Source organism: Bombina bombina, chromosome 11 (assembly GCF_027579735.1).
Source record: "Bombina bombina isolate aBomBom1 chromosome 11, aBomBom1.pri, whole genome shotgun sequence".
Lineage (NCBI taxonomy): Eukaryota > Metazoa > Chordata > Amphibia > Anura > Bombinatoridae > Bombina > Bombina bombina.
Window position 1 is genome coordinate 22,058,022 of NC_069509.1, and position 26,805 is coordinate 22,084,826.

Consider the following 26,805-nt stretch of genomic DNA (forward strand, 5'->3'; position numbering starts at 1 on the left):
ACATATCATTTCATTATTTTATTTATTATTTTTAATGCGTATGATCATATCAATATTTTTTAAGGGGGCACAGCATTCCATTTCTGTGGGCATTGCCCCCAATGACCCCCCCTTGGAGCCGACCCTGCCCTACGCTATGCAAAAAGAAAAAAAGGGACATGGAAAGATGGGGCAGATACAGATAAGGGGATCTGGGAATGTGCAACCCCTCCCCCCCCCATTGATAAAGATCACAGGTGGAGGGACACCACGCTACAGAAAATCTGTAAAAAAAAAATAAACAATATATAGTTACTGGCAGACAGTACCTAAGATGGCGGATATTAGTGGGAAAGTTTAGAGAGTTGTTTGGGGGATCAGGGCAGTTGGTTAGTAAGGGAGGATCCTACATTGCAGAAAACATAAAAAAATATTTTTTAAAAAAGCCTAATATTTTCATACTGGCAGACTATCTGCCAGTACCTAAGATGGGGGTTACCAGTGGGGGGTGGAGGAGGGACGAGAGCTGTTTGGGAAGTGTCAGATAGGGATCAGGGGGTAGGAAGTGTCAGTTTGGAGGCTAACCTCTACACTAAAATTAACCTTTTAAACTACCTAATTAACCCCTTCACTGCCGGGAATAATAGAAGTGAGGTGCACAGCTGCAATTAGCGGCCTTCTAATTACCAAAAAGCAATGGCAAAATCATATGTCTGCTATTTCTGAACAAAGGGGATCCCAGATAAACTTTTACACACATTTTTTGTTCCATGATTGCACAAGCAGTATGTAAATCATTTCTGTGAGAAACCTGAGTTTGTGAAAAAAAGTGCCAATTTTTTTAATTTTTTTATTGCATTTGGCGGTGAAATGGTGGCATGAAATATACCAAAATGGACCTAAATCAATACCTTGGGTTGTCTACTTAAAAAAAATTATATAAGTTTTGACGGGTAAATAAATAAATAAAAACAAGGCTCTATTTCTGTTTTAAAATTCTTTGGTATTTTGGGCAAGTATTTGTCTGACAGTCCTGGTAGTGAAAGGGTTAATATGAATAACTTTTTATTATAAAGTGTATATAAAAGTGTAATAGTTTATTTTAATATATTTTGTTTTGTGAAAAAAATAATTTTAACACGCTAAATATTCTTGCCCAGTTTTGGCTTTTGCTTGAGCACAAAGTTTAACTTTCAACTTTTAATATGCGTGCTAATTAGTGCGGTCGAAATATACATTGCATGCATAGGTTGCGCTAGAGCGACGTTGACCTCGCTAATCCTTCTCTGGTTAAACTGATTTACCTTATCAAGTTGTGCGTAACTATTAGTGCGGCCTATAGATTTTGCATATAGTGATCCGCGCTATCATTAGCTCTCCACTTGTAATGTTGGCCATAGCTTTTTTTTGAATATGGTATACACAATGTACATGAATGTGCTGTATGTGTATCGTTGTATTGTGTGTATCTTATTGAGTGTATATTTATTGCAGACCCAAATTGTAGACTTTATTGTCTTTATTTTCAGTGTACTCTGGATTAAATTATTTCCATTTATTCCCAATGGTTTGCATAATTCGTTGCACAGTTTAATAACATAATTACTGAGATATTTATGTAAAGTACATTCCTCTTACCAAGCACATCTGATAATTCCTGCAGTTCTTTATCATACAGAGAGCCTGGCACATCAGTAATGTTTATTCTTCCTCTTGTCTTGGTGTGATACAAAATGACAAGCCAGCAGCTACCCACAGCATCTCTGAGGTTTGTTGAACCGCTACTAGGGATGTAACTATATTCGGTAATGCAAGGTGCAAGGGCGTTGATCAGCCAATCACAGCACATACGGCCATCTCTAGAGACAATCGCTATCTTACGCATGTTTATTTTGTCCTGAGCCTGTAACAAGACAGAGATGTATTTGTGAATAAGATAATCTAACCTCATGGACTCTCATAGACCTGTCTGGTTGCCCGGTCTCTCCCTGCATGGGAGAGGGAACTTATTTTGCAGCTATCTATCCAGGACGTTTTCATGCTGCTGTTATTGGCAAACAGATTAATATTTATGTTAAACTTATATGTGAATGAGTAAACTAGTTACATGTGCAATTTAAATTAAAGGGACATGAAACCCAAATTGTTTCTTTCATGATTTAGGTAGAACATACAATTTTAAACAATTCTCTTGGTATCATTTGTTGAAGGAGCAGCAATGCACTGCTGATTTCTAACTTTCTAACTGAACACATTGGTGAGCCAATGACAATTAGTATATATATGCTGCCACCAATCAGCAGCTAGAACCTAGGTTATTTGTCGCTTCTGAGCTTTCCTAAACCTTTCAGCAAAGGATAACTAGAGAAGGAAGCAAATTAAATAATACAAGTAAATATGAATTGTATGTTCTGTCTAAATCATGAATGTCTAATTATGACTTTACTGTCCCTTTAATATTAATAGGAACATCCCTGTACAGCCCAAGTTTTGTTTCACAATGAAAAAAATACAAAGAACAAAGCAATTTGTAAAATATTCATATAAATATAAAAAATCCTAATATGTTCATTTTACATAGAAACAATAAGGGATTAAATGCCATACACTCCTCTGTGTGAAACTTAAACATTTATTATGTATATAGTTTTAGTTACTAGTTAATATAAACCTTATCATTTCTAATGTAGAAATAAACACACTACAACTTCTTGTGGTTATTAAAACCTGCAGGTCATGTTTATTGTGGCAACACAAGGAACCCAACGAAACAGCACAAATTACTGTACATGGACCCGGAGGGCGGCAATCAGGTACTAGCTAATACGTAGTAACCCATGCTAGCAAGCTGGGCAGTACCAGGGAAGTAGAAGAATAAGCAGTGTAGCTCAATACTAAGATGGCTTAGGGAGTTCTTGGCTTCGGATTGCACAGACAGGGGACCGCCCAGATGCTTTTCTGACAACTTCACCCCTGCCCAGAAGTAGCTGTCAGTCTACCTCGATCACATCCTGTACCCCAGACACTGCCCAACCGCCAGCAGTAGGGTGTGAACCCACTACTCCAAACCATTAGGACCAGGGTCAACTAGGAGCAAACCACATTGAACACCTGAGGGGGTGAAACATAATGTCCTTGGTCTTGTAGAAATAGGCTGGCTAGCCCTCATCATGCCTCAGACTCCCTTAACACTAAAGGAATCCCCCTAGTGATGGATTTCACTAATCATTGCCACCTAGAGCTTGCAAAGGGAGGAATAGGGTGGAGAAACTTCAAAGGAACAAGCAGAAAGAGTATTTGGACTTCCTGTACAGGTCTTAAAAAGCCAAAACCCCTCCTCTCTAACTGCAACATTGTTTCACACACATAGAAGCACACTCCCACTCCTCCGTCCTGGCCTTAACCCTTATGTGCAATCCAGGCAATTTGCCTTACATTTCCTAAACCATAATAAATACACACTGTACACAAAATCTAAATGCATTAAACACAAAACAGAATTAGTGCTTAATGTAATGGTTTAAAAAGACAGTCTAGTCAAAATTAAACTTTCATGATTCAGATAGGGCATGTAATTTTAAACAAGTTTTCAATTTACTTTTATCATTACATTTATTTTGTTCTCTTGGTATCCTTTGTTAGGATACCTAGTTAGGCTCAAGAGCTGTTGATTGGTGGATGCACATATATGCTTCTTGTTATTGGCATACTTAATGCATTCAGCTAGCTCCCAGTAGTGCAATGTTGCTTCTTCAACAAAGGGTACCAGGAGACTAAATCAAATTAGATAATTGAAATACACTGTAAAGTTGTTTAAGATTGTATGCGTGATGGACCGCTTGGTTCCCCGACTAGGTCCCTCCGTCTGAACACTTCCCTTGTCCTGGACAACCCTTTATCCAGACCAATAGCTCCTGGTATCCCCCTTTGACCGCAGTCTAAAGTTAGGGAAGTGAACAGAACTGAGGCAACACTCAGGTTTCTGAACACAAAATTAACACAGTTAATTAGAGCAATTAGCAAACACTACACAAGGCAGACTGCAAGGTATGGTTCCCTCATTAACTGTTTCACAGCTGGCTTTAGAGATAACACTGTTTATAATTACACATTGTTATGTGTTTTTGCACATCCAGTGTTCTTAAATTACATATTTAATATAATTCATTCTTGACTAATTTCCCGATAAATTTTACATTTTTAATAAAAATACAATTTTTTTCGTGAACAATTTTGTTGAGATTTTTACCACTTTCACCAAACAATTTTTTCATGAGTATTTTAGTGTGAATGGTTAAATTTTTTTATTTAATTGTGCACATTTGTAATCTCTGCATCTCCTTCCCATAGGAAAATGCAGTATGCACCCCTAGCGAGACACCCAGTTTTGGCTTTATTGAATTCCACCTGGGAAATAGAAGGACTGGCAGCATTTTACATCTTACGGAATAGGGCCCTAAGTGTGTGATGTCAGCTAAGATTACAGCTATGTTCGAAATGCGTCAGAAGATCAAACAAACGTCTATGTTTCATCACTTGAGAGTTGTTGCATTTGTATTAATAAATAAAATAAATATATTTTATCTAGTGTAGCTTCAAGGACTTTTTTTACTTTTTGATGAGAGACCACATACTAGACAGAGGAAAAGGAAGTGTGGTTTAGCTGCATGTTTAGGTGCGGAGTGGGGCCAATACAGGGCATAATAAATTGCCCCATAGGGGCTGAATTACCAAAGTACAGCGGATCATGTCCGCCGCACATCGATAAATGCCAACAGTATATGCTGTCGGCATTTATCACTGCACATTCATTTCTACTGAAATGCTTGTGCAATGCCACCCCTGCAGATTCGCTGCTAATCGGCGCTAACAGGGGATGTCAATCAACCCAATTGTATTGCCTCAGAGGAGGGGGACAAGTTAAGGAGCAGCGGTCTTAAGACCGCTGCTTCTTAACTCCTGTTTCCGGTAAGTCTGAAGGCTTGCGCAGAAACAGACACTTTTGGCCTGATTGCTGGGTTGATAAATCGACTCCATTATATCATAATTCCAAATTTTTTTAAAACAATCTTCGTACCATCTATTATTATGAATTCTCTATTGTAGGAGAAGATTGTCAGGGAGAGAGATGTTAAGGTGACTGTAGTTTATCAGAGAATCTATAAAAGATCTTTGAGCCCTTATAACTTTTTAATAATTTAAAAACTATAATTGACCAGTGTTTATATAAATGTAACTGTACTTTTAAATGTATTTATGTAGTGTATAATGCAGTTCACTACCCTTACGTAGTTCTTAGTCACAATAACCCAATTGCAATTTGCGGTCAAGCTAACGAGTTCATTTTCAACTTGTAATATGAACATATGAACGATCAAAAGGTAGTGAACCAATTGTATTCTATCCCAAAATGTCCCATGACCGGGGCAGCTCTCAGAGTAAACTGGGGGCACATCTTATGACTGGGGCAGCTCTCTCAGAGTAAACGGGGGGCACATCTTATGACATGGGCAGCTCTCTCAGAGTAAACGGGGGGCACATCTTATGACTGGGGCAGCTCTCTCAGAGTAAACTGGGGGCACATCTTAGGACCGGGGCAGCTCTCAAAGTAAACTGGGGGCACATATTATGACATGGGCAGCTCTCTCAGAGTAAACGGGGGGCACATCTTATGACCGGGGCAGCTCTCTCAGAGTAAACAGGGGGCACATCTTATGACATGGGCAGCACTCTCAGAGTAAACTGGGGGCACATCTTATGACATGGGCAGCTCTCTCAGAGTAAACTGGGGGCACATCTTATGACATGGGCAGCTCTCAGAGTAAACTGGGGGCACATCTTATGACATGGGCAGCTCTCTCAGAGTAAACTGGGGGCACATCTTATGACATGGGCAGGTCTCAAAGTAAACAGGGGGCACATCTTATTACCTGGGCAGCTCTCTCAGAGTAAACTGTGGGCACATCTTATGACATGGGCAGCTCTCTCATAGTAAACTGTGGGCACATCTTATGACATGGGCAGCTCTCTCAGTGTAACTGGGGGCACATCTTATGACATGGGCAGCTCTCTCATAGTAAACTGGGGGCACATCTTATGACATGGGCAGCTCTCTCATAGTAAACTGGGGGCACATCTTATAACATGGGCAGCTCTCTCAGAGTAAACTGGGGGCACATCTTATGACATGGGCAGCTCTCTCAGAGTAAACTGGGGGCACATCTTATGACATGGGCAGCTCTCTCATAGTAAACTGGGGGCACATCTTATGACATGGGCAGCTCTCTCATAGTAAACTGTGGGCACATCTTATGACATGGGCAGCTCTCTCATAGTAAACTGGGGGCACATCTTATGACATGGGCAGCTCTCTCATAGTAAACTGTGGGCACATCTTATGACATGGGCAGCTCTCTCATAGTAAACTGGGGGCATATCTTATGACATGGGCAGCTCTCTGAGTAAACTGGGGGCACATCTTATGACATGGGCAGCTCTCAAAGTAAACAGGGGCACATCTGATGACATGGGCAGCTCTCTCAGAGTAAACAGGGGCACATCTGATGACATGGGCAGCTCTCTCAGAGTAAACAGGGGGCACATCTTATGACCGGGGCAGCTCTCTCAGAGTAAACAGGGGGCACATCTGATGACATGGGCAGCTCTCTCAGAGTAAACAGGGGGCACATCTTATGACATGGGCAGCTCTCTCAGAGTAAACTGGGGGCACATCTTATGACATGGGCAGCTCTCAAAGTAAACAGGGGCACATCTGATGACATGGGCAGCTCTCTTAGAGTAAACAGGGGCACATCTGATGACATGGGCAGCTCTCTCAGAGTAAACAGGGGGCACATCTTATGACCGGGGCAGCTCTCTCAGAGTAAACAGGGGGCACATCTGATGACATGGGCAGCTCTCTCAGAGTAAACAGGGGCACATCTGATGACATGGGCAGCTCTCTCAGAGTAAACAGGGGCACATCTGATGACATGGGCAGCTCTCTCAGAGTAAACTGGGGGCACATCTTATGACCGGGGCAGCTCTCTCAGAGTAAACAGGGGGCACATCTGATGACATGGGCAGCTCTCTCAGAGTAAACAGGGGGCACATCTTATGACATGGGCAGCTCTCAAAGTAAACAGGGGCACATCTGATGACATGGGCAGCTCTCTCAGAGTAAACAGGGGCACATCTGATGACATGGGCAGCTCTCTCAGAGTAAACTGGGGGTACATCTTATGACATGGGCAGCTATCTCAGAGTAAACAGGGGTACATCTTATGACCTGGGCAGCTCTCTCAGAGTAAACAGGGGGCACATCTTATGACATGGGCATAGCCTGTGTAGCGCTCAGTATAAAATGGCTGCACATCACATAACCTGTGTAGCACTCAGTATAAAATGGCTGCACATCACATAACCTGTGTAGTGCTCAGTATAAAATGGCTGCACATCACATAACCTGTGTAACGCTCAGTATAAAATGGCTGCACATCACATAACCTGTGTAGTGCTCAGTATAAAATGGCTGCACATCACATATCCTGTGTAGCGCTCAGTATATAATGTCTGCACATCACATAACCTGTGTAGCGCTCATTATAAAATGGCTGCACATCACATAACCTGTGTAGCGCTCAGTATAAAATGGCTGCACATCACATAACCTGTGTAGCACTCAGTATAAAATGGCTGCACATCACATAACCTGTGTAGCTCTCAGTATAAAATGTATGCACATCACATAACCTGTGTAGCGCTCAGTATAAAATGGCTGCACATCACATAACCTGTGTAGCACTCAGTATAAAATGGCTGCAATCGCATAACCTGTGTAGCGCTCATTATAAAATTGCTGCACATCACATAACCTGTGTAGCGCTCAGTATAAAATGGCTGCACATCACATAACCTGTGTAGCGCTCAGTATAAAATGGCTGCACATCACATAACCTGTGTAGTGCTCAGTATAAAATGGCTGCAAATCACATAATCTGCGTAGCACTCAGTATAAAATGGCTGCATATCACATAACCTGTGTAGCACTCACTATAAAATGGCTGTACATCACATAACCTGTGTAGCGCTCAGTATAAAATGGCTGCACATCACATAACCTGTGTAGCGCTCAGTATAAAATGGCTGCACATCACATAGCCTGTGTAGCGCTCAGTATAAAATGGCTGCACATCACATAACCTGTGTAGCACTCAGTATAAAATGGCTGCACATCACATAACCTGTGTAGCGCTCAGTATAAAATGGCTGCACATCACATAACCTGTGTAGCGCTCAGTATAAAATGGCTGCACATCACATAACCTGTGTAGCTCTCAGTATAAAATGTATGCACATCACATAACCTGTATAGCGCTCAGTATAAAATGGCTGCACATCACATAACCTGTGTAGCACTCAGTATAAAATAGCTGCAATCACATAACCTGTGTAGCGCTCATTATAAAATTGCTGCACATCACATAACCTGTGTAGCGCTCAGTATAAAATGGCTGCACATCACATAACCTGTGTAGCGCTCAGTATAAAATGGCTGCACATCACATAACCTGCGTAGCACTCAGTATAAAATGGCTGCATATCACATAACCTGTGTAGCACTCACTATAAAATGGCTGAACATCACATAACCTGTGTAGCGCTCAGTATAAAATGGCTGTACATCACATAACCTGTGTAGCGCTCAGTCTAAAATGGCTGCACATCACATAGCCTGTGTAGCGCTCAGTATAAAATGGCTGCACATCACATAACCTGTGTAGCACTCAGTATAAAATGGCTGCATATCACATAACCTATGTAGCACTCACTAAAAAATGGCTGAACATCACATAACCTGTGTAGCGCTCAGTATAAAATGGCTGCACATCACATAACCTGTGTAGCACTAATTATAAAATGGCTGCACATCACATAACCTGTGTAGCGCTCAGTATAAAATGGCTGCACATCACATAACCTGCGTAGCTCTCATTATAAAATGGCTGTACATCACATAACCTGTGTAGCTCTCAATATAAAATGACTGCACATCACATAACCTGTGTAGCACTCAGTATAAAATGGCTGCACATCACATAACCTGTGTAGCTCTCAATATAAAATGACTGCACATCACATAACCTGTGTAACACTTAGTATAAAATGGCTGCACATCACATAACCTGTGTAACACTTAGTATAAAATGACTGCACATCACATAACCTGTGTAGCGCTCAGTATAAAATAGCTGCACATCACATAACCTGTGTAGCGCTCAGTATAAAATGGCTGCACATCACATAACCTGTGTAGCACTCAGTATAAAATGGCTTCACATCACATAACCTGTGTAGCACTCAGTATAAAGAAAAGCCCGCCTGTAAAAAATTGAAAGAGGGCACATTGACCCCCACTTACCTGAAGAAGTGGAAGGTTCCGCTGGAGGGAAGGAGCAGGATAGGAGGAGTTAAATACCCTCCCCTGCACCGAGATGTCACATTCAAGCCCAGGAGCATCACGGCTGGTTTTTGAGTGCGGAGATGGAGGCGCTGTTACAAGATTTGCTGGAGGCGGCGAGGCGCAATGGGGAGCAGTGGATCCGGGAGCGGCTGCAGGGAGAAGCGGTGGTAGCGGTAGCCCCAGTCGGGGGTGCGACAGTGGACCGGAGCAGCAGACGGCCGGCCAGGAGGTCGAGGCCTCCAGAGCGCCTTAGTCCGGAGGGATATGGCCGGTGGGGTACGTATTTAGTTTGCTCAAGAGAGGGGGGAGGCTGCGCAATAAGGCCTATAGTGGGGGGGCCGTACAGAGGGACTATGGAGATAGCGGGGAAGGCCGTGAATAAGGCCGATAGAGGTAGCGGGGAAGGCCGTGAGTAAGGCCTTCAGAGGCGGCCCTAGTTAGTTAGCGGGGAAGGCCACGAATAAGGCCTGCAGTGGTTGATGGGGGAGGCCGGGCATGAGGCCTATAGAGTTAGTGGGGGGAGGCCGCGACTAAGGCCTATAGAGGTAGCGGGGGAGGCCACACATAAGGCCCAGTGGGGTTGTGGCCAAAGCGGGAAGACCACGCATATGGCCGGGAACTTTAGGGGATGCACTAGGGGAGGGGGAGGCCGCACATAAGGCCTAGGGAGGCGATGAGTATAGAAAGGGGGTAGGCCGCACATAAGGCCTAAGGGGTAAGGTGACGTAGTTAGGGGAAAGGGAGGGGCAGTGCACAGCAGGCCAGTTAGGATGGTACAGTTTGGAAAGGGGATAGTTGCGGGGCCTTGGATGCGGGCAGGGTTTTTTGAGGATAGGGAGTTTCAAGCGTAGGGTGCCCTGTTGAGGGGAGGGTATTGGGAAGGAAGGGGCTTGCTGGGGGAGTTTGGAGGAAGTGACGGGAGAATAGGTCCTTGAGGGGCAGGAGAGGGCCTAGGGTAGGCAGTTAGGTTAGCGGGGGGGGGACCAACAACATTTGGAGGTGGGTAGGGAGATGATGGGAGGGTACTGACTGTGCTTTCCCTTTTTCAGAGACAGAGGTGGTGGTCAGGAGGGGTGTGGCAGTGTTACAAACTGCTATTTGTAACTGGCCCTTTAAATGGAAAATTGCCCTGCTTCCCTGGTTTGTGGAGAAGCCTATTTGCCAGCCTCCTTCCTCATGACTATGGCCCCTGGAAGATTGTGCCCCTGAAAACGTATTAACTTTTATTGGGTGTGTATGGCCCTTTAAGAACCGTCTGGGGACATATTGTGACTTTGGTGAACAATGCCCCTTTAAGACCTGTAAAATAACTTGTCCCTGGCTTCTCCCACTTGGTTCAGTAAATAGGGCTTACTGAACCAAGTACCACACAGGCAGAGTGTTCCACAGAAAGGGAGCACTGTTACAAAAGCATTAGTTTTCATTGTGTACCCTTAAGTGCTATGTGACAGACCCTTCGGTCAGAACTAAAGAGTTAACTTTGTTCAGCTTCAAGAAGCTATTTTCTAAATACAAGTTTGCTGGCATCAGCTCTAATTAAGTTTAGTGATAAACATTCCCATTGTCTAATCACCTAAAGAGTCAGCCTGCTAGTGATAAGATGGACTGCATTGTTTTCTTGTGTGTAACTTGTTATCTGCTGAAGTAATGTTGTGGCCTGTCAAAGGGCGTTGTCTCTCTATCTAAATGTGTGATTGGGGATTTTATGCCTCCCCCTGAGAGTGTCCTTTTTGCATGTAACCTCAATAAAAAGCAGGCTGTGTGTTCCAGCACATCAGACCTCTTCTGACCCTCTAACTTGCAGCCTTGACTCATGTTTGTAGGGGACAGCTATAATCACTACAGGGATTGCTATGCTCTTCATACTCCCTTAGCTACTGAGCTCTTGTAAGAGCTCTTGTTCCTGATCCTGCTTCGCTCTACAGAAGGAAGAGGTTCACCTACTGGAGCCTGGTCGTAGGTCGAGGGCGCAGAGCAGACGGCGAGATACCAGCCCAGCAGCGGTGGTTCGTAGAGTCTGCATTACTTATGGTGGCTACGCAGTAGTTATAGTGTCTACGGTGCTGATGATCCTTTGGTGAGCGCTAGGAGCATCCTTTTCTACGGTCCAACTTCCAGCCAGCCTGGAGGCAACCGTAACAGGCAGCACCAGAAGCCAGGAGGGGTGAGGTTGCGGCGCTGCCGGAGCAGGTAACGGAGCCGCCACTGGTCCTGGATGCCAGTGGTAACTTCGACGAAGAGGAGGAGGATCCTTTGGAGGGGCCATCTACAGGACAGGGAACGGCTGGCCAGGTAGGGGAGCTGTCCGCCCTGGTGCAGCTTCTGCAAATGTTGTCTCCTCCACGGAGTGCAGGGGGAGCGGGGCAGGGGATGCAAGAGAGTGGGACAGTTGCTAGCAGAGAGGGAGGTAGGGGAGGGCATAACCATGTGTCTCCTTTACAGACAGCAGGTACGGACACCGGAAGGGTGAGAGAGGTCCCGTCCACGACCAGAGCGGGGGTGTCCGGCGGACGCCGGAGGTCGAGGTCTCCATTGAGACGGCCACGCGGAGGTGGCCATAGCCCATCTCCGACGTGGGGACGCATGGAGAGAGACAGAGGACAGAGCAGGCAGGGAAGGGGGCGTTCCCCGGCCAGACGGGACAACGTGCGCAAACGTCTGGATACCAGCAGGGGTCGGGAGAGTAACAGAGAATGAAGGAGGGAGCCCGTGGCGGAGCGGGCAGACAGACCAGGCACGGTTCAACAGACGGCAGGTGAGGTGGTGTCTGGAGGGGCACCAGGAGTGAGTGCTTCAGGGAATGGAGAGAGAGAGGTGATAGTGGCAGGCTTAAGGGGGTTGTTATTGGCACTGGAAAAGCCGAATGCTGCTGGGGCTGCGGCGTGGGTGGCGCCAGGCAGGGGGACCCCGGGAGTGACCCCGGCGGCGGGAGGCGGTGTAGGGGCTGGAGCAACGGCGGGACAGAGTGGAGAGGAGGTCATACGGGTGCCAGAAGGGGCCCTTAGAAGGCCTTGCTTATGCTTGGTGGGACCATTGGGTATTCACCTGACGAGCGAGTTGAAGGAAAAGATAGGGAAGAGGGAATTTGTGGAGATATTCTCCTTACTGCCACTAGAGCATGTATTGGAGGTGAAGGAGGATGAGAAGGAGAAGGGAAAGAAAGAGGAGGAGGAGAGGAAGAAGAGGTGGAGGAGGATACCTAAGACGTTTGGGAACTGGTCCTGGGCCTTTTGTATCCTGGCTAGCGTAGTTTGTGAAAAGTTCCCGGAGCAGGGGGCTTCATTGTTCTGTTACTACGATGAAATATCGAGTGCATACAGGACTTACGGGGAATGGCTTGGTGGAGGTATGATGAGGGTTTTAGGCAGCGGATGGCGGTTCGTCCCGAGATACAGTGGGATGATAGGGACATGGGGATTTGGCTCTAGATGATGACTCCCTTACGGGGGAGCTGTTCCTTTTGGAGCTACGGACAGGCGAGCAGGGGCAGCAGTGCGGATAGCGGAACTGGGGCGGCAATACGAAAGGGCCTGTGTTTCCAGTTCAACGAGGGGCAGTGCAGGTTTGGAGCCTCGTGCAAATATAAGTACGAGTGTTCCGTGTGCGGCCGGATTCATTCTGGAGCAAAGTGTTTCAAAAAAGGGAGAGGGGGAGCCCGCGCAGGTGAGGTGGGTGCATCGGGCATGGACAACAGTGAGAGTAGGAAGGATGGTGCCGTGGCTAGAGGCGTACGCCCGTGAGCGGGGGCATGCGGGAGACACGGAGTTGATCTTGACGGGCTTTAGTATGGGATTTATGATCCCGTACAAGGAGCATAAGGGGTTTCCGGGGTAGTGGGCAATTTGAAATCGGGTAGGGAATATCCGGGGATCTTGAGGGAGAAATTGTGGAAGGAGGTCAAGTTGGGCAGGATGGCGGGTCCATTCAAGGACCCTCCGTTGCCAAACCTGAGGGTGTCCCCGTTGGGGGTGGTTCCGAAGAAGGCCCTGGGGCAGTTCCGGATGATCCATCACCTGTCTTAACCAAAAGGGTGGTCAGTGAACGATGGCATCGATCCGGAGTTGGTGTCAGTTAAGTACGCATCCTTCGATAAGGCGGTGGGGTTAGTACGGGCTGCGGGTAGGGGAGCGTTAATGGCAAAGGCAGATGTTGAATCCGCTTTTCGGCTTCGAAGTGCCACCACCTGTTAGGTTGTAGGTTCGACGAACTCTACTTCGTGGACCTTTGCCTCCCGATGGGCTGTTCCATATCTTGCTCTTATTTTGAAAGGTTCAGCTCATTCGTGGAATGGGTGGTGAAGAGGAAGGCGGACAATTTATCAGTTGTGCACTATTTGGATGACTTTTTGTTTGTCGGCCCGGCAGGAGCGGAGGTATGCAAGCGGCTGGTCAGGGTTTTCGGGGAGGTAACGCGGGATTTCCGTATCCCGGTTGCGGCGGAGAAGTCGGAAGGGCCGGCCACGGTGCTGAGCTTCTTAGGCATTGAGATTGACTCAGTCAAGATGGAGTGCAGGCTCCCAGACGACAAGATCCAGGATTTGCTAAGCGTGATTAACAGGGTGTTAGGGAGCAAGAAGGTGTTGCTGAGAGAGGTACAATCGCTCTTGGGAAAATTGAATTTCGCGGGGCGAATAATACCCATTGGGCGGGTTTTTTGTCGGAGGTTATCTTTGTCCACGGTGGGAGATTTAATCTGCGGCTGACCAAAGAGGTCAAAGAGGACCTAAAGGTGTGGAAAATCTTTTTGGAAGATTTTAATGGGAGATTGTTGATTCAGGAGACGGGGTGGTCAGACGACCAGTTGTGCCTATATACCGATGCGTCGGGGGCCCACGGTTTTGGGGCTTTTCTGAGGGGCCATTGGTGCGCGGCGGCTTGGCCACAGGAATGGATGGGATGGGGACTCACCAAGGGGGCAGGAGGTGGTTTTGAAGGACGGAGTGGTAGAATTGTGGGTTCGGAGGTCTAAGACGGACCAGGAAGAAAGAGGGGTTGTGGTAAGGCTGCATAGGGTTGGGGGACGTTGCTGCCCGATGGGAGTAGTTCAGGAGTATCTCGGAGTGACGGGCAATTTGGCGGGGCCATTGCAGGTGCATGCGGATGGTTTTTCTTTATCCAGATTTCAATTTACGGTGGTATTGCGGAAGGGGTTGGCCTTGCTGGGGCTGCGGGGAAAGGATTTTGGGTCTCATTCGTTCAGGAACGGGGCAGCTACGGAGGCAGCTAATTTGGGTTTAGATAGCAGAGTCATTAGAAGGATCGGGAGATGGAGGTCGGAGAGATATCGGGGGTATGTGAGACTGGGATTGGTGTTGCCAGCAGGGTTGCCTGATGCTTTTTGATCTCTTTCATTTCACAGGTCCAGCGAGGTGTTGGATCTTAGGACATTCATATGTCTTTTGGGCACGGAAGGCAGCGGCAGTTAGAAAAAATGGGATGCAGCTGGGGTTCTCTGAAGACAGGGTTTCTCTGAGATGGTTCGGGATAAGGGGCATGAAATGGGGCCAGGTTGTGGGAATGGTGGTTGAGCATGCCAGAAGGTTTAGCCCTCCTCAGGTGCTAGTGGTTCACGCGGGGGGAATGATTTGGGATTCATGTCCCAGAGGGAGCTGGTGGATGACATAAAAGGAAGTTTTGGGAGGTTGCATCAATTATTCCCGGGTTTAATAATAGTATGGTCAGAGATTGAGAGTAGGCAGGTTTAGCGGTCAGCATGGGACCTTAAAAAATTGGAGGCATCTAGGCCCAAGGTAAACAGAATGGTTAGTGGTTTTGTGAGAAAGCTGGGGGGGATTGGGTTACGACATGTTGAATTCGAGGGTGAGTCGGGTAGGTGTTTCTACCTGAAGGATGGTGTGCATTTGAACGAGGTGGGGTTGCACCTATTTAATTTTACGTTAAAAGAGGGGATTGAAAAGGCCTTGGCTTTGTGTGGCGGTACTCGCTGAGGGCGAGTTGTGGCGGGGTGCTTGCTGTGGTCTGTTGAGGCTTACGCCTGATGGATAGTGGCTGGTACCTGGGTGGTTAACAGAATAGAAAGTGATGGTGGACGCCCCGCCCCAAAAAGGGTGGGGGCTGATAAAGAGGACAGTAAGCAAGCACTTGGGGGTATTTAAGTGAAACGTAAAGTTGAAAAGTGTTGATGAATAAAGTTTAATTGTTGAATTTTTGTTAATAAATAAGCTCCGGCCTTTTCTTCCCCAAAACAAGTGTTGTTTTTTATTGGAGTGAGAGAACGGATGAATTGGAAATGTGGGGTCAAGAAAAGCCCGCCTGTAAAAAATTGAAAGAGGGCACATTGACCCCCACTTACCTGAAGAAGTGGAAGGTTCCGCTGGAAGGGAGGAGCAGGATAGGAGGAGTTAAATACCCTCCCCTGCTCCGAGACGTCACATTCAAGCCCAGGAGCATCACGGCTGGTTTTTGCCTGCCCTCCCTCCCTGATCTTAGGGTGGATGGTTGTTGTTGCAGCTTTGGCGTTGTGCTTGCTGTGGTCTGTTGAGGCTTACGCCTGACGGATAGTGGCTGGTACCTGGGTGGTTAACAGAATAGAAAGTGATGGTGGACGCCCCGCCCCAAAAAGGGTGGGGGCTGATAAAGAGGACAGTAAGCAAGCACTTGGGGATATTTAAGTGAAACGTAAAGTTGAAAAGTGTTGATGAATAAAGTTTAATTGTTGAATTTTTGTTAATAGATAAGCTGAGACCTTTTCTTCCCCAAAACAAGTGTTGTTTTTTATTGGAGTGAGAGAATGGATGAATTGGAAATGTGGGGTCAAATGTCTGCACATCACATAACCTTTGTAGTACTCAGTATAAAATGGCTGCACATCACATAACCTATGTAGCACTCAGTATAAAATGGCTCATATCATATAACCTGTGTAGCAATCTCAGTATAAAATGGCGGCATATCACATACATATCACATACATAACAATGTACTTTGTTCTTTTAGTATCCATTGTTGAGAAAAAAAATGTGTATTTATTCTACACTAGTGGGAGTGAAGCACATTTGATAATAGAAGTAAATTGGAAAGTTATTTAAAATTATTTGTTCTATCTGAATTCTGAAAGATAAAATAAGGGTTTCATGAGCGTTTAAGTCTTTAGACACAATACAGACTTATCGCCAGCTCTTAAAGCTTACATACTGGTGTATGGGCTATCTTATTATATGTGAGTATGCCACTGCAAAACAGTAAGTTTCACTAGAAGCATTTTTGCGAAAACGATTCTATTTAGAATTGAAATTCACCCATTGCACGTGTTATTTTTGCATTGTTTATCGCTTTAACTATTTGTTAGTAAAACGATTGTATGATTTATTTTTATACTGTGCCCAGATCTGAAAATTATGAAAATTTCCACCAACACAAAGACTCCAAACTTCAAGAAAGAAAAATATGTCAACGAGTTTAAAGTTATAAAACATTAACCTAAGACGATCCACTTAGAGGCGAGAAGTCTTCATCCATCCCGGCGGCATCTTCTATCTTCATCCCTGCGGAGCGGGTCCATCCTTCAAGACATCCGCCACGGAGCGTCCCCTTCATACGGTCGCCGTTGTACACTGAATCTTCAATGCAAGGGAGCCTTTTCAAAATGGTGTCCCTTGCATTCCTATTGGCTGATTTGATTTTTTTAAATTCAAATCAGACAATAGGATGAGAGATACTGAAATTCTATTGGCTATTCAAATCAGCCAATAGAATTTCAGTAGCTCTCATCCTATTGGCTGATTTGAATTTCCAAAATCAAATCAGCCAATAGGAATGCAAGAGACGCCATTTTGGAAAGGATCCCTTGCATTGAAGATTCAGTGTACAACGGCGACAGTATGAAGGGGGCGCTCCGTGCCGGATGTCTTGAAGCATGGACCCGCTCCGCGCCACCGGGATAAAGATAGAAGATGCAGCCGGGATGAAGATAGAAGATGCCACCTGGATGAAGATAGAAGAAGCCGCCTGGATGGATGAAGACTTCTCGCCGCCTGGATGTCCGGACTTCTGAAACTAAGTGGATTGTCGGGGGTTAGTGTTAGGTTTTTTTTTAACGTTTTTTTGGGTTGGTTTTTATTTTAGTTTAGGGTTTGGGTTTTTTAAAAGAACTAAATGCCCTTTTAAGGGCAATGCCCATATAAATGCCATTTTCAGGGCAATAGGTAGCTTAGGTTTTTGTTAGAGTTATGTTTTTTTTATTTTGGGGGGTTGGTTGGGTGGTGGGTTTTACTGTTGGGAAGTTTTTGTATTTTTTTCAGGTAAAAGAGCTGATTTCTTTAGGGCAATGCCCCAAAAATTCCCTATAAACAGCTATTGGTAGTTTGTTGTAGGCTAGGTTTTTATTTTTATTTTGGGGGGCTTTTTTATGTTTATAGGGCTATTAGATTAGGTGTAATTGTTTTTATTTTGGATAATTCCGTTTGTTATTTTTTGTAATTTAGTGTTTTTTGTAATATTAGATTATTTTTTTTTTAGTGTTAGTTTTTTTTAAAGTGCAATTTAGTTTGTTTAATTGGTATTTTTTTTAATTTTAGTATAATAGTTGTTTGGTTAATTGTTAGTTTAAACTTATTTTTTTTTTAATTTCACAGGTAAGTTTTTATTTATTTTAAGATAGGGATATTGTCATTTTAATTTAAAGTTAGGGGGTTGTTAGGTTTAGGGGTTAAAGGGAAACTAAACCCAATTTTTTTCTTTTATGATTAAAATAAGAGTATGCATGGCCATTTTAACAGCATTAAAACCCAAACACAAAACTTGTAATCTAGGTGTCTGTTAATAAACACACAAATAATATCAGTCTGGGACAAAACCTTTATATAAAGTGATAGAAAAGCTATAAGGCTGCTGAATACATGTAGCTGTTTATTACAACCAGACTCTGTTATTAAACACACAGATAATATCAGTCTGGGACAAAACCTTTATATAAAGTGATAGAAAAGCTATAAGGCTGCAGAATACATGTAACTGTTTATTACAACCAGACTCTGTTATTAAACACACAGATAATATCAGTCTGGGACAAAACCTTTATATAAAGTGATAGAAAAGCTATAAGTCTGCAGAATACATGTAGCTGTTTATTACAACCAGACTCTGTTATTAAACACACAGATAATATCAGTCTGGGACAAAACCTTTATATAAAGTGATAGAAAAGCTATAAGGCTGCAGAATACATGTAACTGTTTATTACAACCAGACTCTCTGTTATTAAACACACAAATAATATCAGTCTGGGACAAAACCTTTATATAAAGTGATAGAAAAGCTATAAGGCTACAGCAGAATACATGTAACTGTTTATTACAACCAGACTCTCTGTTAATAAACACACAAATAATAAATAGATAATAAACAGTACTTAGTAAATGGCTGTGTCACTATCTCCTGCTGCCTTATGTTAGTGCAGTACTGGAGCTGTTGTCTGCAGGTGACATAACTACTGAGCATGGTGGTCTCTGCTAAAATCAGGGTGAGGCAAATATGGCAGCTAACATCTCCTATACAGATACATCCCATTACTAATTAGTTGTTTGTTCTGTCTAATGATTAAATGTATCTGTTGTTTTACTGTAAAACAAATATAAAGATGTGTGTGATAAACAGTAATACAGTGTAAGTTACTTTACATTACAGTTTGTTCTGTCTAATGATTAAATGTATCTGTTGTTTTACTGTAAAACAAATATAAAGATGTGTGTGATAAACAGTAATACAGTGTAAGTTACTTTACATTACAGTTTGTTCTGTCTAATGATTAAATGTATCTGTTGTTTTATTGTAAAACAAATATAAAGATGTATGTGAGAAACAGTAATACATTGTAAGTTACTTTACCTTACAGTTTGTTCCTGTAAAGCAATGTGTGTGATCCATAGTGTTCTCCTCTCATTAACCCTTCTCCCCTCTATCTCATGTTTACATCCAAACCCTATAATCCCCCATCACCCCTGTACCTGGGTCCGACAGTCGGGTTCTGCTCTTGCAGGGGATAAGACGTGTAATACAGAATGTGAAAGTGAAAGAAAAAAGTTACATCCTCACAAAGCGGTACAGTTTGTGCTGTGAGGCCAGAGGGAGAACTACACACAAGCTACAATGATCTCACAAGCTAGGGATGCCAGCTGCACTAAACATTCTCTGGTTTTTATGTTTTACCATGGACTTGTAATACGAGATTGTGCACTAATCCTTGTGCAGTTCAGGAATATTGATAGAGCACCCTGCGCTATCAGTACCACTCCACTTGTAATACGAGTAATACAATGTAAAACATAAAAAAGAAAGCACAGTAACCAAGAAAACAAGTAAATAAATTAACAAATAAATATATCAGTAATATATTAACTTTCTTCAACAGTAATAATTCATCACATTCATTAAAGTGCCATAAAACATTTTTGAGTTATGTGTATATTATAAAAGGGTCAACTGAGGTAAAAAAGTGTAAACAATGGCTTATAACTAAGTATTTTTATAAAAGTGTCCAGAAATCTGCACAATTACTTACACTTTAGTGTTGCCAAGTGTAGCCTGCTCCACCCCCTTATCGGTATCCTATTCCAAACCTTGTGGTATCATATAACAAAGTGTGTACATTAAGATAATAACTTATGCAATTAAAGGTGTTTGAGGAGGGACAGCAGGTACTGCTATTGATTGTTGCCAAGAGACTGTCAAATTTATCACTATCCTTTTAAGTTTCCTACAGACACCTATCCACTTCCTATAAAAGGATCATTAAACACCTGATTAATTGCTTGTTCAACTCAAAGGATGTATGCTGTATGCCTGCTCCTGTGCTCAAGCTAAGTTCCTATGCTTTATATTTACCTCACGCAAGTACATTTGCATTGTTTTTTCTTGCAATATTGTTTTCCATCTGTAAAAGGATATAAACTTCATGTATTGAATTGCATAACATTTGCTGTGATTCTTTTCGCTACAAAGACTGTGTTTCCATTACCAACTCACTCCTGCATTTTCTCCTGTTACTGATAAGATTTCCAGAGTCAATTCTTAACGTGGCATACTGTTTTCGCTTGTTTATATTTTACAAAATATCCCTTTGTGTGATTATTTTGAAATGTTTTGAAGTTTTTCTTGAAAGTAGTTCCGGCCGTCTCCTTATTACGGATCCTTCAACTCTCGCTTCCTTGTTTGCCACAGAACTCTGTATTTAGATCCGGCCATAACTATATATGGATTCTTCCGCCTCAAGAGACTTATTCTGAATATCTATAAGATAGTGATTGCTTGCTATATATTTAATCTATCTTATACTTTGTCATATTAAGCCTCTCCATCTGATCTTCTAATCTTTACTGTAGACCCATTGATTCTTTGCACAACTCTTAATATTGTTACTAGTCGAAAAGCCTGCCCAAAGGGCAGTCTAATTTTTGTTTAAACTTCAGATATAGAAACAACCTATTTTGTACCTCTTCTTTTATATAAATTAGTTGGAAAGCCTTCCCAGAGGGCAGTCTTTTGTGGTGACGGAACCACCCTGCCATTTTCAGATGGGCGGTCTATTGTGGAGCGCTATTTAAATGTTATATTAGCAAATATCAAACATGAGAAGTATAGAGTCCTCAGCCAGACACACTCTCTCTCTCTCTCTCTCTCTCTCTCTCTAAGTTATGTATTTGTGTATGAAACACATTTTACTCATTTGCTTTTTTGGAGTCGGACTATGTTTGTTATCAATATAGTATAAAGATTTCTTCTTTTCGGTTTGGTTAATTGTATATTTGCTTTACAGCTCGGAGCCGGGTGCGGAACTCTCTACGTTTGGATTATGAGCGATGCTGGCACCTGGCACCAGCTTGAGGCAGTGTTTGCTTATCTGTGAATTTCACTTCAGCAACACAAGCGCTTTATAATGTGAAGAGCAGTGAATTCCATTGAAAACGAAGGACAAATAAAGTGTTTTACCTGTTAATTGTTTAAAGGGACACTGAATCCAAATTTTTTCTTTTGTGATTCAGATAGAGCATGCAATTTTTAGCAACTTTCTATATTACTCCTATTATCAAATGTTCTTCATTCTCTTCGTATTTTTATTTAAAAAGCAAGCACGTAAGTTTAGATGCCGGCCCTTTTTTGATGAACAACCTGGGTTGTTCTTGCTGATTGGTGGATAAATTCATCCACCAATAAACAAGTGGTGTCCAGGGTCTGAACTTTCTTTTTCAGATAAAGAAAGCAAGAGAACGAAAAAAAATTGATAATAGGAGTAAATTAGAAAGTTGCTTAAAATTGCATGCTCTATCTGAATCACAAAAGAAAAATTTTCGGTTCAGTGTCCCTTTAACTCTACCATGAGGCACATTTTCTTTTCTTATTGTCGTGCTCTTGAAACCTCTCCGGCTTACAACTAAGTCTATTCTGTCTTTAGTTTTAACCACATGAATGAACTAACATTCTTTGTCCCCTGTGTTTGTTTGCTTTGTAATGGGCCCAAATACATGAAAATCCCAAATATATATATATTTTCTTTAATCAGTCTATAAAATAAGACAATACCTCACATTGTGAAATATTCCTATATACAGTATCAACCCGTAGTGTTAACATTTCTCATTTATTAGGAAGTATCAGGATAACATAAGTCATGATCACAAAGTAATAATGTTATGATGTCAGGTACAGAGGGAAAGACAGTGCGTGTAGCATGTAAATATTAATAGCGTGTTAGTGCTACAATGACAATAAGCCATTTATAGTATAAAACCATAGTAAGGCAGCAATTTTCTCATAATGATCATAGTTTACGTTTGATAGCTGCCATAGCAGAGGCGAAAATGTTATTATGATTTTTTTTATCGTTGTAGACTCTCCCATCTGCTGTACATACACTCCTTTTATAAGATATTTTCCCATTTGATTCTTTGTAGCTGGTCTTCGAACATCTTACTCTACAAGCCATAACAACAGGAATCAGAGCCACGACTATCATAATGACTGGCACCAGTATTCTGAGCATTGTGTATACCTGTAAGAAATAAGTAAATGTGACATTATGAAAGCAAAATGTCTGGGGATATAGCTAACTTTAGCAAAAGTATATTAACAACTTCATCCATGATTTAGATAGTCTACATTTAAAAAAATAAAAAACACTTTACAATTTGCTTCTATTATGTGAACAGTAGGTGACAGCAGTTTATAACTATGTTATGTGTTTATGTGAACAGTAGGAGACAGCAGTTTATAACTATGTTGTGTGTTTATGTGAACAGTAGGAGGCAGCAGTTTATAACTATGTTATGTGTTTATGTGAACAGTAGGTGACAGCAGTTTATAACTAGTGATGTCGCGAACAGTTTCCCGGAGAACAGTTCCCGGCGATCTTAGCTTGTTCGTGTTCGCCGCGGCAGGCGAACATATGCGATGTTCGATCCGCCCCCTATTCGTCATCATTGAGGAAACTTTGACCCTGTATGTCACAGTCTGCAGACACATTTGAGCCAATTAACAGCAGACACTCCCTCACAGACCCTCCCAGCTCCTGGGCAGCAGCCATTTTAGATTCATTACGATCCTGCTTTGTTAGTGAGAGGAGGTTTAGTGCTGCAGCTGCTGATATTATAGGGAAATAGATAGCTAGGCTAGTGTATTTAGTGTCCACTACAGTCCTGAAGGACTCATCTAATCTCTGCTGTAAGGACAGCACCCCAAAAAGCCCTTTTTAGGGCTAGAACTTCAGTCGTTTTTTATTTTTTTATTTGTAATTTTATTTGCATTTGCCTGGCTGTCAGCCTGTGTGTGAGGCTCACAGCATATACTGTGATTAGTGTCCCCACTGATATCTGCTTAACATTAGTGTAAATTAAAAAAAAAAAAACTTTTACATTATTTTGATAGTGTAATCTAATTTCATTTTCTATCAGGCCTGTGTGTGAGGCTCACAGCATATACTGTGATTAATTCTTCTGTGCCAGCACTGATATCTGGTGTAACATTAGTGTAAATTTAAAAAAAAAAAACCTTTTACATTATTTTGCTAGTGTAATCTAATTTCATTCATTTCTTTCATATTAGCAAGAGTCCATGAGCTAGTGACGTATGTGATATACATTCCTACCAGGAGGGGCAAAGTTTTCCCAAACCTTAAAATGCCTATAAATACACCCCTCACCACACCCACAATTCAGTTTAACGAATAGCCAAGAAGTGGGGTGATAAAAAAGGAGCGAAAGCATCAAAAAAATAAGGAATTGGAATAATTGTGCTTTATACAAAAAATCATAACCACCACAAAAAAGGGTGGGCCTCATGGACTCTTGCTAATATGAAAGAAATGAATTTATCAGGTAAGTTCTTACATAAATTATGTTTTCTTTCATGTAATTAGCAAGAGTCCATGAGCTAGTGAGGTATGGGATAATAAATACCCAAGATGTGGAACTTCCACGCAAGAGTCACTAGAGAGGGAGGGATAAAATAAAGACAGCCAATTCCGCTGAAAAATTAATCCACTACCCAAATCAAAAAAGTTTCCATTTTTATAATGAAAAAAACTGAAAATATAAGCAGAAGAATCAAACTGAAACAGCTGCCTGAAGTACCATTCTACCAAAACTGCTTCTAAAGAAGAGAAAACATCAAAATGGTAGAACATAGTAAAAGTATGCAAAGAAGACCAAGTCATTGCTTTGCAAATCTGATCAACAGAAGCTTCATTCTTAAAAAAAAGCCCAGGAAGTAGAAACTTTCCTAGTAGAATGAGCCATAATCCTCCGAGGCGGGAATCCACCCGACTCCAAATAAGCATGATGAATCAAAAGTTTAAGCAAGATGCCAAATAAATGGCAGAAGCATTTTGACCTACCTAACACCAGAAAAGATAACAAATAGACTAGAAGACTATCTGAAATCTGAATAGCTTCAACATAAGATTTCAAAACTCTTACCATATCCAAAGAATGTAAGAATCTTACCAAAGAAGTCTTAGTAAAAGACAATAATTCCACCCTAATGTTGATAGAAATCACAACTTTAGGTAAAAATTGAAATGAGGATAGCAAAAACCACCTTATCCTGATGAAAAAAATCAGAAAAAGGAGACTCACAAGAAAGAACAGATAATTAAAAATTGTTCTAGCTGAAGAGATGTCTAAAAAGAACAATACTTTCCATGAAAGTAAATAATGTCTAGAGAAAACATATGCTCAAATAGAAGAGCCTGTAAAGCCTTTAGAACCAAATTAAAACTCCAAGGAGGAGAAATTGGCTTAATGACAGGTTTGATAAGAACTAAAGCCTGAACAAAATAATGAATAACAGGAAGGAACACTGCCTTACCCTGATGAAAAATCAGAAAAGGAGATCCACAAGAAAGAGCAGAAAACTCAGAAACTCTTCTAGCATAAGAGATAACCAAAAGGAACAATACTTTCCAAGAAAGTAATTTAATGTCCAGAGAACGCAAAGGTTCAAACGGAGGAGCCTGTAAAGCCCTCAGTACCAAATTGAGACTCCAAGGAGGAGATATTGACTTAATGACAGGCTTGATACAAACCAAAGCCTGCACAAAACAATGAATATCAGAATGAATAGCAATCTTTCTGTGAAAAAGAACAGAAAGAGTAGAGATTTGTCCTTTCAAATAACTTGCAGACAAAACCAACCTGAAAAATTGTAAAATTCTAGGAATTCTAAAAGAATGCCAAAAGAATTTATGAGAAGAACACCAAGAAATGAAAGTCTTCCAAACTCGATAATAAATCTTTCTAGAGACAGATTTACAAACCTGTAACATAGTATTAATCACTGAGTCAGAAACCTCTATGACTAAGAATCAAACGTTCAATCTCCATATCTTCAAATTAAATGATTTGAGATCCTGATGGAAAAATGGGCCTTGAGATAAAAGGTCTGGTCTTAACGGAAATGTCCAAGGTTGGCAACTGGCCATCCGAATGAGATCCGCATACCAAAACTTGTGAGGCCATGCTGGAACCACCAGCAGTACAAACGAACGCTCCATTAGAATTTTTGAAGAACTAGAGGCGGAAGATATAGACAGAATGATAATTCCAAGGAAGTGTCAAAGCATACGCTACTTCCGCCTGAGGATCCCTGGACCTGAAATAGGCCCCTGGGAAATTCCTTGTTAAGACGAGAGGCCAACAGATCTATTTCTGGAAGCCCTCACATCTGAAAAATTGAAAAACATATCTGGGTAAAGACCATTCTCCCGGAACAGAGATAATCCGCTTCCCAAACGTCTATACCTGGGAAAAGGACCCCAGAATTTATATAGGAGCTGGATTTAGCCCAAGCAAATATCCGAGATACTTTGTCACAGTCTAAAGACTGATAGTCACACCCTGATGATTGACATACACCACAGATGTGATAATGTCTGAAAAAAACAATAAACGTCTCTTCTTCAAAAGAAACCAACTGAAGAACTCTGGGAATGCACAGAGTTCCAAAATATCAAATGGTAATCTCACCTCCTGAGATTTCCAAACCCCTTGTGCTGACAGAGAACCTCAGACAGCCTCCCAACCTAAAAGACTCGCATCTATAGAGATCATGCTCCAGGTTGAAAGAATCGAAGAGACCTGTAGAACTAAATGATGGTAATCTTAACCACCGAATCAAAGATAGATAAACATAGAATTCGAAGATTTAAAAAGTGAAATCCTAGAATCCCTGCACCATTATGCAGCATAAAAAACTGGAAAGGTTTTCTATGAAAATGAGCAAAGGAAAATGAATCCAATGCTGCAGCCATAAGACCTAAATTTCCATGCATATATAGCAACTGAAGGAAATAATAGAGACTGAAGGTACCGACAGACGGAACCCAATAAGAAAAAAATCACTTATCTGTTAGAGACAAAGACAGTGACACAATCTATCTGGAAACCTAAAAAAGGTGACCCTTGTGTGAGGAATCAAGAGCTTTTGATAAAAAGATCCTCTAACCATGTCTTGAAAAAACAAAATTGAATCATATGAGATTCCGTAGTCTCAGAAAATAAAAATAATCTGAATGAAAACAGAAATGAAGATATGCATCTATTGTATCTAATGAAAACAAATAATGCTATCACTGACCAAAAAAAAAAAAAAAGGTCAGAATAGACCATATAAATACCAATCTAAAAGATGGTACATTTATATAATAAAAAGATTTTCTATCTTTGGAACAATGAATAGTTTGAATAAAACCCCAAAACCCAGATCCTAAAAATGGAACTGGAATAAATACCCCAGAAGATTCCAGATCTGAGCAGCGCTTGATCCTCAACAGGTGATCAACCGCACTTCAACATTACCCAAAATATATGGGACTGAAACACCTTAAGGAAAGTGTTAGCCTTACTGGAATAGCTG

The 26,805-nt window shown here is 42.1% G+C and overlaps 1 long non-coding RNA gene across 1 annotated transcript in view; it reads right to left on the reverse strand.

Annotated features, from left to right (window-relative positions):
* Positions 1-22,022: 22,022 nt before the first annotated feature.
* The window catches only part of LOC128642195 (uncharacterized), a 52,023-nt gene continuing 47,240 nt past the window's right edge, over positions 22,023-26,805 (reverse strand). Inside the window, exon 3 of the long non-coding RNA XR_008399630.1 lies at positions 22,023-22,447. This is a non-coding gene — a long non-coding RNA (uncharacterized LOC128642195). The remainder of the gene's footprint in view (positions 22,448-26,805) is intronic.